General features: G+C 34.8%; 1 protein-coding gene across 7 annotated transcripts in view; it reads left to right on the forward strand.

Moving 5' to 3' along the window:
• Positions 1–14,059, forward strand: part of LOC121325753 (1-phosphatidylinositol 4,5-bisphosphate phosphodiesterase epsilon-1-like) — a 122,642-nt gene that overhangs the window by 48,568 nt on the left and 60,015 nt on the right. The gene's annotated exons all lie outside the window — the stretch shown is intronic.

A 14,059-nucleotide genomic window follows, 5' to 3' on the forward strand; every position in this document is an offset into this window, starting at 1 on the left:
GTGTCTTGTTGCTGTGCTCAGTCTTGCCATGGTGTATGACTTTTGACAGTAAACTGTCTTCAGCAACCTCATCTTGTTAGCTGAGTTTGGCTGTTCCTCACCCAGTTTTATTCCTCCTACACAAATTTTTCTGTTTCAAAAATTCCTGACTTTGTGCAAGTTTACCTAGAAGAATTGGTGCTGTTTTGAAGGAAAAGGGTGGTCACACCAAATATGGATTTGATTTAGATTTTTCTTCTGTTAACTCACTGTGCATTTTGTTAATTGATAAATATAAACTATTAACATGTCTATTTTTGAAAGCATTCTTACTTTGCAGAATTTTTTCACACCTGCCTAAAACTTTTGCACAGTGCTGTGTGTGTGTGTGTGTGTGTGTGTGTGGATATTATATATATATATATATATAGATATATATATATATATATAGTATATATATATATATATATATAAATGTCTATACATATATTATATATATATAATAGAATATATATATATATATATATATATATATATATATATATATATATTTTTTTATATATATCTAGTATCATGTAAAGTGAAAAAAAAAAAATTTACTAAGATTTTTACGTCTTACTAATGCAGAATCTTCTTAATCAGCCAATATGAAATGATTTTTCTTCTTAGTTAAAAAGCTATGAGAGCCAGATAGTAGTAGACAAATGTTCTGACAAAATACATTTTACAAATTTGAATGGCACTCCCCACTGAAATAGACTCCAATGTCTGAATTTGTGTTTACTTTATTATTATTGAAATGTTAAACTAACTGAGAATGCTATGCTTATACTTCCCATACATTAAAACCTGACCATTTAAAACAGCACCAAATCATCCACTGTAAGATATTTATGCTTCATCAGTAGGTTAGGTGTATGAGAGTTGAATTAAAATATTGTTTTATAGACCTGCTTCAAATCCAGAGCTCCATTGTTGTTGTTGTTTCCTGCGTCCCAGCTTACGGATGTATGATAAATCGAGAATGAGAAATAACTATGTTTGAACAAAACACTGGAATCAGTACTCAGACTTTTGAAAGAGGACTGAGAACAACCAGTTTGAGTAAGAATGCTAATGCCAACTTTCTTACAATTTTAAATATTTAGGTTATGTAGTAATACTAAAAGAAACATTTAAAATGACGTGACAAAGTCTTTCTCAGTGTCTTTTATAGAAGTTTATTTTAGTGTTATTGCATATACCGCTGTTTTATAATTCTTGATGAAAGGCTAAGATTTTCTTGCTATTCGTGTATTGCTGTACGTTATCTTTTGTAACAGTTTAAGGGCTGGGAATTTGTTCAGTAATTTAAAACTCCAACTTTCCCTCTAATTAGCATTTACATCTGACTAAATACATAATATGACCATTTGCAATTTTTTTTCTACCTTTTTGTGCTGAATGAAACTACTAGTTTAGTTTTAGCCAGAGTTAATTCATACACATCTAATTATATATATGTGTGTGTGTGTGTGTATGTGTGTATATATATATATATATATAATTGTATTATGACAAAATGTGACATATCCACACTCAAGGCTATATGTACAGTATGTACTGTCTTTTAGCAATAGTAGACCACGTTGAGGTAATGGCATGTTTGTCACTTTGCATTCATTACTCAAAGGTGCATGCTTTTTCCCAGGCATATCCATGTACTGGTATATAAAGTGACTTTTGAACAGCCCTGTATGTTGGCTGTGTGTATATCCAATGAGTCTTTAAATAATAGACCACCGTGTTTGTACCCTCTTACCAATGCAACCATTCCCAGTCTCATGAACAACGGTTGAGAGAGTTCATTGCTGTGACAGCTGGGTGGTGTTTGGGTCACATGACCTGGGTTTAGAACACTGGCAGTGCTTGCACTAGAGGTCAGTACATCCGAATATCTTGGCAGCTGAGTCAGTGTGTGAAGAGTGATTCTTTGGCTAACAACTATAGGTCATAAATTATTAGAATGCACACTGTTTGACAAGAGGATATTTTTTATTAAATTTTTTTAAGTTCTTCCTCAGTGTTTAATGACACTAACCAACTGGTACATGGATGGGTTATTAACCAGGAGTCAGCCTGGATAGATTCACTTCTGGAGATGAACTAGACCAAAACATAGCAACAAATGCATATTTCTGATTTAAAAAAAAAAAAAAAAAAAATCAATGAATGTATTTACTATATAATTCTAATTCTAAATCATAAATTCTGAGAGAAAACTAAGTAGACAAATGTCTTCAGTCTCAACTTTTTATTGTATGTTTTACAACTAAATGATTAAGCAATTATAGCAGTCTCTTATCTGCAAAGTACTTCCTTTTTCTAGCTGTCAGGCAGGGAGCTACTTGTCAGCACACTAGTGTACGGCTGGCCTTCTGTTGCTGTGATGTCTTCCACGTGAAGTCAACTCAATGTTTTGAGTCGCCATCTGTGTCTATATTTCTGCCAATGATAATTCAACACATAAGAGAATACTTTTATTTTTGGCCAATGAGGCAACCTTGATCAATTTTTATGGATAATGTTGACTGTGATCTCATGACCTGTGGCTGATTGGATTGCTCTATATAAGGCATGTAGCTTTTGTCTTTTTGAAATGATGAGAAAGAACTTGAATTGCATAGAAACTACTGATAATCAAGTTTTTTGTTTTTTAGGCATGCATTGGTAGTGAGTTGTGATGATATCTGTTAATTACTATTTCATTCAGATGCATTTACTGAATTGTTGTGTTTTACTTTTTTATTAAAAGTGCAAGCCATAATCAAATGCTGTGTGCCTGTACAGATGGGAAAGTAGTGTAGTGCATTAGTAGTAGTATGTAGTATTTGTCAGGACCCAAATATGAACAATTTAGTGCACCAGTTAATACTGTACTGATGTGTAACATATATACCAACATAGAAAAGAATGTCTAAACTGACCTGGGTGGTCTGTGCACTATGGGCCATTGCTAAAGTAGCTTTGCTGTAACTGATGATCTGTGAATACAGTTGTTTAAACCTACTATACTTTTAAACATAAGTCATTTGAATGGATACGTGTTGGTTGTTGTGTTAATCTTAATTTACCATTTACAGTAGACTTTTGGAGTAGTTAAAAAAGGAAGCCGAATTTCTGTATGCGTTCTTAATGCTACAGTTCCCATTTAAACTGATATCTGGGGATTGATGGTGTCAACCAGAGAAAAGATCAGTTCAGTGTCCTGCCAACAGCTGTTCAGCATTTGTCAAATGCATAACATTCTCTGCTCTCCTAAACTGTATTGTATGTCTGTAGCACACATCTATGCACTGCAGATACTGTAACATCAACTCAAGTTTTAAAAGACCATCTACAGAGAATAATATCTAAACAAAGGAAACATTTTACATTGGCTCGCACTTTTATTTAAGGTTGTTAAAGGTAAAATGCCCCCATCAGGTTACAGTTTCTTTCTTCAAGTTCTATTCCAGTCAGGGGCGTGCATTTGCAACTGTAGGTACAATTTCACATGAGTGTTTTTATCTGTTATTGTGGATGGCAAAGTATTTTAAATAAAACCAACGTATGTTCACATCCTTTTTCGTTCTTGTTTTATAGCTGGCCTTCAGTCTCATTTGCTTTCAAGCCAGTAGTGATACAAGCACTTAATTCTGTACACTGCATTAAACGTTCCTGTTACAAAAATAACACAAACCAATAGTTTTGATAGTAAACAGGAGAAGGTTGTTTAACCACAGCCCATTTGAAGATAATCCAAGTATTCCCAGCCTGCTTCTTCCTACATTAGCTTAAACTCTTTTGCACCATGCCTCTGTCTTTTATTAATTTTATTTAAATAAAGCTATCATGAAGAATAATCCCATTGAGATGTACCAGGACTGCCGTGGAGACAGACAGCAAAACCCGCGTAAACAGACACTAATTTTATTCCACTAAGCGTTTGTAAAGCAAGCAAGCATTAGGCTAACAACTGTAAATGTTATTAAAATCCATGGCAAGCGCTATTTAGCATGCCAGACACCAGTGTGCCACAAACAAAATAAAAGGGCCAGGAAAGCAAAAAGGGTCAAATATGGATTTGATAAATTGTGGTTTTAAAGCATTATTGGTCTTAAAGCCACACAATTCCTCAAAGTTACCTTTGAAAACAAGTCTATTATCAATCAATCAATCAATCAATCAATCAATCAATATTTTTTATATAGCTCCTTTCATAGTGTAACACCATCACAAAGCGCTTTACAAGATGCAGTAAATACAAGAAAATCCATAATACTTCAAATAGAGAAATGCATAATACATGATACAGTGGGAAAAAAAAAAACAACAAAAAAAACCCCATTATACTTTATATATAGTGGAAAGTAAATACATGATAGTAGCATAATACATGAAATAGTACACTAAATACAATGGAAAGTGCAGAGTACATGACGGTATCTTAAGCCATATCAGGCTTAAGGAGCATGGAAAGCAAGACAGAACAGGTGGGTTTTGAGAGTTGATTTAAAGTGAACTATGGGTCGGAGCATCACGAACCAAAGCTGGGAGAGAGTTCCAGAGAGTCTAAGCCATGAAGCTAAATGAGCATTGTCCAAGAGTGGTGCACTTGGATTATGAATGCTTGCTATAATTTATACTACATTATTCTATTGTTTAGTCTTTGGTACACTTTCCAGTTGGAGGTTTCAGCTGTAGGTACCTAAGCTGCTCTTCCATTGCTTATCTCTCTCTTCACACTGAACATGTGATGAGCAAGCAAAACATGTTATACAGCACAAACCCAGGTGCTTTGAAACTGACCAGTCAGGAACCAGGAAAACTTGTCTTTCATGTGGAAATGGAAATGGATGAGTAGTTAATTATTGTCGTGCTACTGTTGATCTAACATGCCATGCCTCCTGTGTTACAATATGAGGACTTCAAATATACGACACATGCTCCTTCGAAACTGACTGGGTTTTTAATGACATGCAACAGTAGCTGTATCACAACTTTATATAGAAAAACTTGCAAGTTGTACTGATGTTTTACCTACTTCAAATGTAAAATAGAAAATACATTTAGAAAAACCCTTTATGGGATACTTCACAACGACAGATGCAAGTATGACTGCTGAATGCTCCTCTTTGCATTGCTGGACACGCTCAACTAATTAATACTAAATTAACTAATTATCTGAGCTTTCTGACTTCATCCAGTCGATTTGTATGAATACTTTATTGACAAACAATAATTAGTCAAATAAGCAATGCTTTTATTTATTGTAAACCTTAAAGTATAAGTTACTGGAATATTTTTTTTTTTTTTTCTGGTAAGGTGTTTTGACTTCAGATGTGACTCTTTAGATCTGGTTACTTTCCATAGAAATATGTAATGTGGGCTAGATCAAGTGTCTTCATAATAGGAAGTGGCGGCATCATCTAGTGCACAGCAGTGTATTGCTTGGAAAATAAATAGCTGATCACTATATGCGATGGGCTCTTACTAAAAGACTATAAAAACAATAGCACATGAGAAGGCGTTGGCTGTATTAGTAATCTGGTGCATTGAGAGGCACTATGAGTGGCTTTCAGCAAGCCAGCCAGCCAGCCTTGGCCACCGCCTTTCTGAGTTCAGCGGATGAGTCTGAAGAACTGATGGTGAGAATAAACGAAGGCTTGACATTTAAAAGAAAAGGTTTAGAGTGTGATTATTGTAGGGGAATATTCATTTCAAACATCACATTTGCATACAGTAATTTACGTATATGTGTATAAAACATACAAAAAGGCAGTTTTTTTTTTTAATTTCCTTTAGAGAAAAACTACATTCAAGCTGTAGTATATTAAATAAATACATTTGAATATTTACAAAGTAATTAATTGAGCTGTAATAAGTTATTTAAGCCAATTAGCAGCCCTGTGCAGCAAAAGTATAGGGAGTATATTTAAATCTGCTGTGCCTCATGTCTCCCAGCACACCTGAGGCATGGGTTGTATCCTGGGGATTTCACCTGTATTGTATAACAGGAGATGGGGAGGACACCTGTCTTGTTTAATGTGCAGGGTCTTTTTATTGTCATTGTGAAATAGTAGACATGAATACTGAGGCTAAATCTCCCATTAAACCTTTTCATTATCACTGTAAATAGAACACCTAGGGCTGTATTTCGAAATAAGGGCGTGTAACAGTATAAAACTAGTAAAAGACAACTTTGTTGCAGAAAGAAGCAGTTAAAAGAATAGTATCTTGCAAGATTTATGCTGTTTTTGTCACTCTGGAAATTTGCCTTTGTAATTTCTTTAAAATGGGACTATAGTTCAGTAGACCTTTTAAAACTAGAAATACGTGTAGCATTCTGTCTTGCAGCAGGCTAATTTAGTGTATTAAGGAATGTATCTGCAACAGGCAGTGAGTGATACTCCTAGAATTTGTGACATTCTTGGTGTCGTGTTTCAACAGAGAAGAGAAAAAAGTGACACATGGCAAGAAACTGTGTATATTGTACATTAAATGGTGGCTGCAAGTTTGATTCCTTAGTAAGAGTAAGAAGAGTAATAGTGCTTTTGAGCTGCTTGATTTTAGAGTCATATTTGAAATAGTTTGATTGCCTTAACACATTTTTATATCAAGAAGAATATAAAATAAAAATGCACCATCACAATCAGTCAGTACTTCAGTACTTTATACAGTAGGCAGATACTCAGAGAGCCAGAAGTTGCATGGGCTTGGATGAAATTAATTGAAAAAATTGTTCTCAAGAATATCACCGAGCAGTGTAGACAGTTCTAGCCAAGTATCTGAACAATCTTTGAGCTCCCTGAAACTAATTTAAGCTTGGTCTCTCCAGTCTCATTTGGATGTCTGAGATGTGACAGATCCAACTGCTAGAGGTTTCAGCAGGTGTGAAACCTTTAAGTGGGTGAATCCTCTGAGCAGTTTGGGGATGCCCTCATCTGAGGGGTCACTTTGCAGATCTGTTTCTTCAAGTCCAGATACTGTATAGGTTGAGTGTCCAACTTTTTTTTTTTTTTCAACTTTTCATTTTCAAAAATGGCCATGTACTGTACTTTTAAAATTAATAGCTACAGTCCTGCATGTCATATGATTCTCAGAAAGAAAGGAATTTCAGGAAGGGTAAAAAAGAACACCTTTTTGATTTAGTATTGTATTCTGAGATATAAAAGATTGAAGAAATATATCACTGAGCACTGGAGTTTGTGACACTGACACTGGTACTGTACACATCAACTGTTCTGTAGTGTTATTCAGTATTGCGTCCATGCATTCAGATTTTACTCTATAGTCCTACTGAAAGTAATGTGGAAAAGGTTTTTTTTTGTTTTTTTTTGTTTGTTTTTTGTTTTTTTTCCCCCCCAATATATTTTTTAAGGTTTAGTGGTATATCAGGGTTCCTTTTTAGTATTTTTAAAAATGTGTTCCTGTTTCTTTAAGAGAAAGATTTCAAGGACCACAAGGAGATGTTTCGGATATGACATTTTAACCTAAGGGAGAGAGGCTAGTAATAGGTTAGTGTTGTGGAGCTTTGTCTGGATTTCCAAAATAATAATTAGAAAAATTATTAATAATGAAAAGTAATTTTAAAAATGCATGAATCAATCCTTTTCTCTTTTCATAAGAGAACAGCTAAAGCAGGTCTGTTTTCCGTGTTAAGAGCAAATGTTGGCTACTCTTGTGTTATAACCATTAAACTTGCACAGCTGAAGCATTCTTTATGCCTGGGCCAACTTTACTTCAAATATGGATTTGTTTTATAGGGGTCTTGTGGTGGAATCCCTATCTGAAGTCCCTCTCTTGTCATTGCATATGCGAACAAACACTATGTTCTTGATTTGGTCCTTCTGAGTGCTTGTACTGCCAGCTTTTGAGAAGCACTGTTTGAAGGTAATGGACTTTAAAGGCTCCCAACCTTGCTATACTACTTTACTACAGCATACAACAATGGAATCAAACCAATTGCAGCAGTGGTGTCGCCTATTGGTTAGTGTTTGGACTTGGGAGTATGAGGTTTTGGAATGTGTGGGCAAGTCTGTCCAAATGTGAGCCTTATCATCACTATCTGTGGTAATTGCTAAATTGTAGGGATGGGGTTCAAATTCACTTAATAGTTTTAGTTTTTCTATGTTTTTTTAATAGTTGTTTACACACATACGGTGTAGTGAACCTTTGTAAGTTACAAGTTAAACTATGATATGTTATGTAGCATGTTATGTGTAGAACATCAATAAACAAAAAATGAAATCAGTACAACAAAATTACAATTTAGACCTACCATGGAGAGAGAATGTAAAACAAGCATATTAAAGTAGGATGATGCTTTGGAAACTAAATGTGACAAATAATTTGAGATCTTTCTGGGAAATGGTGTCTGTTTTTTTTTTTTTTTTTTTTTTTTTGTTTAGAACATTTAAGTGATAATGAAAATCACTTTAATTACCTTTCAAAATACTTTTATTACCACAGTATTGTAGTGCTGGAGAAATATTCAAAAAATGAATGTATTGTTCATGTTCACCAGAATTTTCACAGATAATTTATACAAAGGGCTATTATAATGATACAAATGAAAGTTTTGTGGCCATAAAATTTGAAGGAGATGTTAAATAAAACATATTTGACAATGAAGCTGATGGGCCTATTGGCGCTGTACCCTATCCACCAGAGGACGCCACATGTGGGAGGGTTTTGTTTGACGATGTGGTCAGACAGGCTCATATAAGAATTGGTGTATCTGTTACCACATTGTGAAACAAAACAGTACAACAAGCCCACTAAGCGCTCTTTCAATTATCAACTTTGACATTCCATTCTAACGTTATAAGGCCACACAACTTGTGGTTTCTTTATAAAGACATTAGGATGCCAAAGAGATGTTGTCAGAAAAAGCATCACTGCCACCAAGTTTAATGTATAATGTTAGAAATGATGTCAGAAATACATAAAACACATTCTGCTGTACAATAAGGTGCTTCTGTTCTTTGTTTTGAAAAAATAGTTTGGTGGTCTACAGGAGTATAATTTTACAACAGAAATATTATTTAATATTGTAGTATGTTTCAAATAGCCATGAAAAGCCCATGTTTTTGAAGCACTTACTGTATTGTGTCTGTTATTCAGTAAGACACAGAGTATTTCATTGGCCCTCCATCACAGTCCTTATAGTGCCATGATAATTCATGAGGGCTGGCGCTATATCTTAGTCCAGGTTTTCCCAGATGTCCAGGAAAATCGTACTCCCTTTGTTTCTGTAATTTCAATGGCGTCAATGTAAACGACTCCATAAAGACATTCGTGAGAATCTATGTGCACATTACCTAATTTCACATGACATTATAGGAGAGGGATTTTCTACACAGCTGTAGAGGTGATAAAGGACCAAAACATTCCTGTGGCACTGTAGTGAGAAAGCTGTTTGATGTTGAATCCCAGTCTTGGTCACCCAAGGGGTATGTTTTTACACTGACTCCAGATTATTGTATTTTTTTTTTTTTTTTTTTTTAATGTATATATATTGGAGCTTTGTGGTATTTCCCAGATGAGAGGCATTCCCACTATAACTTATCGCTGGTGGGAACATTCCTGAAGGATCACAACATAAATCCAATGATTTTTCCAGACTTTGTCTGTGGATTTCCCTTTTTCAGCTGTTTGTATTTCTGTTAATTTTCTTTAGTTCTTTCTATAGGTGAAATGGTAGCCATATCAGTCCAGAGATGATGGACAAAGAGAAGGTGAGGTGATACCTTTTCTTGGTCTGACTAAACAGTAATTAATCACATGCTTTTAAGACCTCAGATCCTGAAGAGGTTTTGAAAGCTTAATTATTGTTTGGTCAGTCCAATAAAAGGTATCACCTTCTCTTTTGTCTCTTCATTTTCAAAATTTTTTCTATATAGGAAACAGTGCCTAGGATGGCCAAATGTTGTAAGTAACATTCCTTAAAATGGGATTTTACGATGGTACACTGTGCCACCGTAGTGGAAATGGTGATAGTGGTGCTGTGCCATAGTGGTGCTCTGGGATCACACACACTTTGAATTGCATCTGTTGGATAGTGAATACGGTACAGCAATTTCAGTCATCCCACTGGGGGACTGAATAACAAGTTACAATCAGTCCCTGTAAAATCTGAATTGTGTGTATAACCCTATTTCCAACCTTATATAACTTATTTTCATTTTTCTTTTTTGCATTTGGGGGGGAAAAAATATACAATTTGCAGGTAGGGAATAAAACTGCATTGTGCTTTTTCAGGGCATGTGCTGCTAGCTGAATACTTGATCTGCTTATAAAATGTGTTCTTTTTGAGGATTATTCTGTGGGTGAGTAAGGGCAGAACCAGTGCTGTAGAAAATAAGTCATGTCCATGTTAATAATTTCAGGCTAGGTTGACCTGTGTATCTGCTGGGTTCCCACTATATATATATATATATATATATATATATATATATATGTGTGTGTGTGTGTGTGTGTGTGTGTGTGTGTGTGTGTGTGTGTGTGTGTGTGTGTGTGTGTGTGTGTGTATATATATATAGATAGATAGATAGATATAGAGATATTGGTTCTCCTAAAAAAAAGTTAATTGGTAGAATTGTAACTGTCCTAACTATTTATTTATTTACAGTAGGTCTGTTTGTTTTTATATTGCTTTTTAAAATGTATGATGATCAGGTTTCTTATTCCTTCAAATTAACAGGTGCTTTTAAACCTTTCATTTGACTTCATCCAGAGAGTAGCACATGTTGATGTGGACAGACAGCAGAGCATCACTCATATAGTACCTGTAACCCACAAACATCCCTGTGATTAAACAGCTAGGGATACTGTTGAACTCAAGTATTTTTTTCAATTATTTGTTACTTTGTCTTTAATGATATACACTGAGAGTGGTACTGTTTTTTATTATTATAGTCCCGGTTGTAAAAGATGTCTTTAAGTTGATCAGTTATTATTGGAGAACAAATAGGAGCCCCATGGCACGAGCACATTTCTCTCCTTATTTTAGCACACTCTCACTGCACAAATTGTGGATTTTGCTCACATAATGCCCATTAACTAACGTTAACATTCCAGCTAGAGACTAGTGTTCTATTGCACCTAAATGTATTGCTGCAATATTAATGTTGTGAAATTATTAAACACGAAAGAACTAATGTAATTGGATTTGGTGATGACTCATAAGATTTAACTAGTCTAAAGGGGTGTTGGCTTAATCATAATAGAATGTGAGAAAGTTAGATGACTAGTATTTCAGGACAATCTCTGTTTCTAGTTAGAGTGAATTTGGATTTCAGACAGCTGTATTTGCAAATGCTAGCAGAGCAACAGAAAAAAGGAAATATAGTGGGGGCAGAATATAGAGAGAATGTGAAACATTCCTTGACTTGTTCAATTTATACTTTTGATTAAACATAATAACATTTTGGTTTATTTACAACTCAAACATTTAATTTATTTGGTTTATTTTAAATAATACTATGGGGGTACACAACTATGTATTTCGTCTGTTTAATCTTTTTGCTCTGTGTACAGTATATGCACTATTATTCTATGTTTTGTTATGGTGTGGCAAACGGTTTAAAATGAAATAAAGTGGAAAAGCTTTCAGATGACTCCAGAAGGCTGACATTGATTTAAAAATAAATAAATAAAAAATACACGCGCCCTATATAAACATTGGTTTGACCCATGGTCCGCGCTGTAGTAATATCTTATCTAAGATTATTAGTGTTGTGAATGCAACAGAGCCTGCAGTTTGTAGATATTGAAAAAAAATTAATTAATACATAAATAATATATTTCTTTTTAGGCTAGACAGTTGTTAGTTTGGTTTGTTTTTATTCTCTATTAATTACATTATATTCATTGAAAAAAGGAAAGAGAAAACCAGACAGGTATTATTGGTTTTATATTTTATTTGAATAGCGGAAGTTAGCAGGCAATGTTCCTGAGTCGCCGTGCAGGCGGGGGAGGCGGGTCGGGGGGTGTAAGAGCAGGCATGTTCAACACTAACCCTAAATAAAGTGATGTTCCTGTTATTAAGCAGTAGTATAATCGGAAGCAGTGGTATTTAAAAAGAACAGAGCCAGGTTTCACTTCAGTGAAGTAGGCTACAATTTTTTTTTTCATTCAAAACATATTGTTTATTGAAATTAATGTTCAGCTTTCATATTGAAGCTTGTTGTGTACAACTACGAGTGGTATAGGAATTTGTTTGTATCGTTCAAGACGTTTTTCAAATCAAGTAAGCTTAATTCATTTGTGTATAAAAAACGACAATAGAGTCGCAGTCCTTTCGCAGCCAGCGTCATTGTGTCACATATATGGTAAAGTAAATGTCCCTGGCAGTGGACTGTCTCTGTTTATAACTTGCAGAATGGACAATTTGAGAACTGTAAGAAAACGTATTGGAGAGCAAAACATTTAATGACATTTTCGTAGCTGAAGAGGTGCTGGGGATATACCTCGTCAAGCTCGAATAATGCGTCATCGTTTTGCAAAAGGTTGCGATGGCTATACTTTGAGACAGTTGCGGTTTATTTCCTGTGTTAATGTTAATTTATTAATTTCCGCAGAGCTGCGATAATTACAGTTTCTCAGCCACTCTCAGATTTTACTCACTTGCGATTTTACGCAAAACATTTGCAACGCAAGCAGAGTTTTACCCTTTTAGCAGTGACACGTGTATGTAGTGTACATTTCTAAATTAATCATTGGGATTAGCAATCTGATATTTTGTTGTTTTGCACATAATTTATGATGGTATTGCTTAAAGTGTCAGTTTAATGTTGGCCCTACTTTACTACCTGGATGGTTTGTTCCTGAACTTGTGTAATATACCTACAATTACCTTGTGCATTATTTATTAAACTAAAAGTGATAGTTTGTTGTTAAATACGTGTGGTAGTGTATGGTGTTCCATCCTTGCATGCTAAGTACATGTAGAAAATAATAGTACATCACAAATACAGTGTAACTACATGTAGTTAATGTATTGTAAAGTTTACTGTAACTGCATTTTAGATTAACTCTTGCAGCTGCTTGCCTAAGCATTGCAGGTCATTGATTTCAATTTACAAAAAAATGCTAAATGTTTCCTGCATTACAAATGCCGGACTGTATCTTCAAAGCCCTATTTTTCCATATCCTTGTGTAAATGGAGCTGGTGTACCACAGGTTGGTTCTTATCCAGTGTATCTGCTGATGAATGTTCTGGACATTAGAATGGTCTACCACCTGGAAATGCTTTAACAAATGTCTTGAATGTGTTCCCTTTTATGTCAGATACAGTGAGTTGCTGGCTCCTAGTTATTAGAGCCTTAGTAATTTTCCAAAGCTGTACAGCAGTGAATTAGTTGCTAAGTAACTAAAAGTGAAAGGACTTCACAAATGTTTTGGACAGGAATATCAGAGAAAAGTATTCTAACTGAGCAACCTGAAAGGGAAACATAGGCTAGAGTAAATCATTGAATGCATCTAGCTTTGAGATGTTGTTGTATTCAGTTTGTTAGATACATATGTAATCAACCGTTGTGCAACTCCGAAACGCTATGGCTAATAAGCAAAGAACCATGGTCAGTTTCTAGGGAGTATTGTTTACTCATGTCCTTTGTTCTGACTCTGTCCTCATTTCACACAAGTGGACAAACCTCTATGGAAACTTACCTCGATTTTTGTTTTTTGGAAGAGTAGTGGGACGCAAGCTAAAAACACAACTCTGGGGTTAAAATAATGACATCTCAGAATACCAGTTGATATCTTCACTAACTGTTGTAACCAATGATGTGAATCAGTGTTTCTCAGATCATAAAGTACCCCTATGACAGATATGACCTTAAATTGCTTCTTAGAATGTCTTACTAAGACACTGTTGTAAATGTTATAAACGTTTTTAATTTGTATATGTTAGTTGTTTATGCAGTGCTGCAATTAAAATTATAATAATGTGGCTGAACCTGTTTAAGGTGATCAATGAGCTCATTTCCTGGTTGGTGTACAGCAAGTATAACAGACAAATAAAAGAAACCTGAAATGTTTTTAGTATTCTGAG

The sequence above is a fragment of the Polyodon spathula genome, chromosome 13 (genome assembly GCF_017654505.1).
Source record: "Polyodon spathula isolate WHYD16114869_AA chromosome 13, ASM1765450v1, whole genome shotgun sequence".
In the NCBI taxonomy this organism is placed as follows: domain Eukaryota; kingdom Metazoa; phylum Chordata; class Actinopteri; order Acipenseriformes; family Polyodontidae; genus Polyodon; species Polyodon spathula.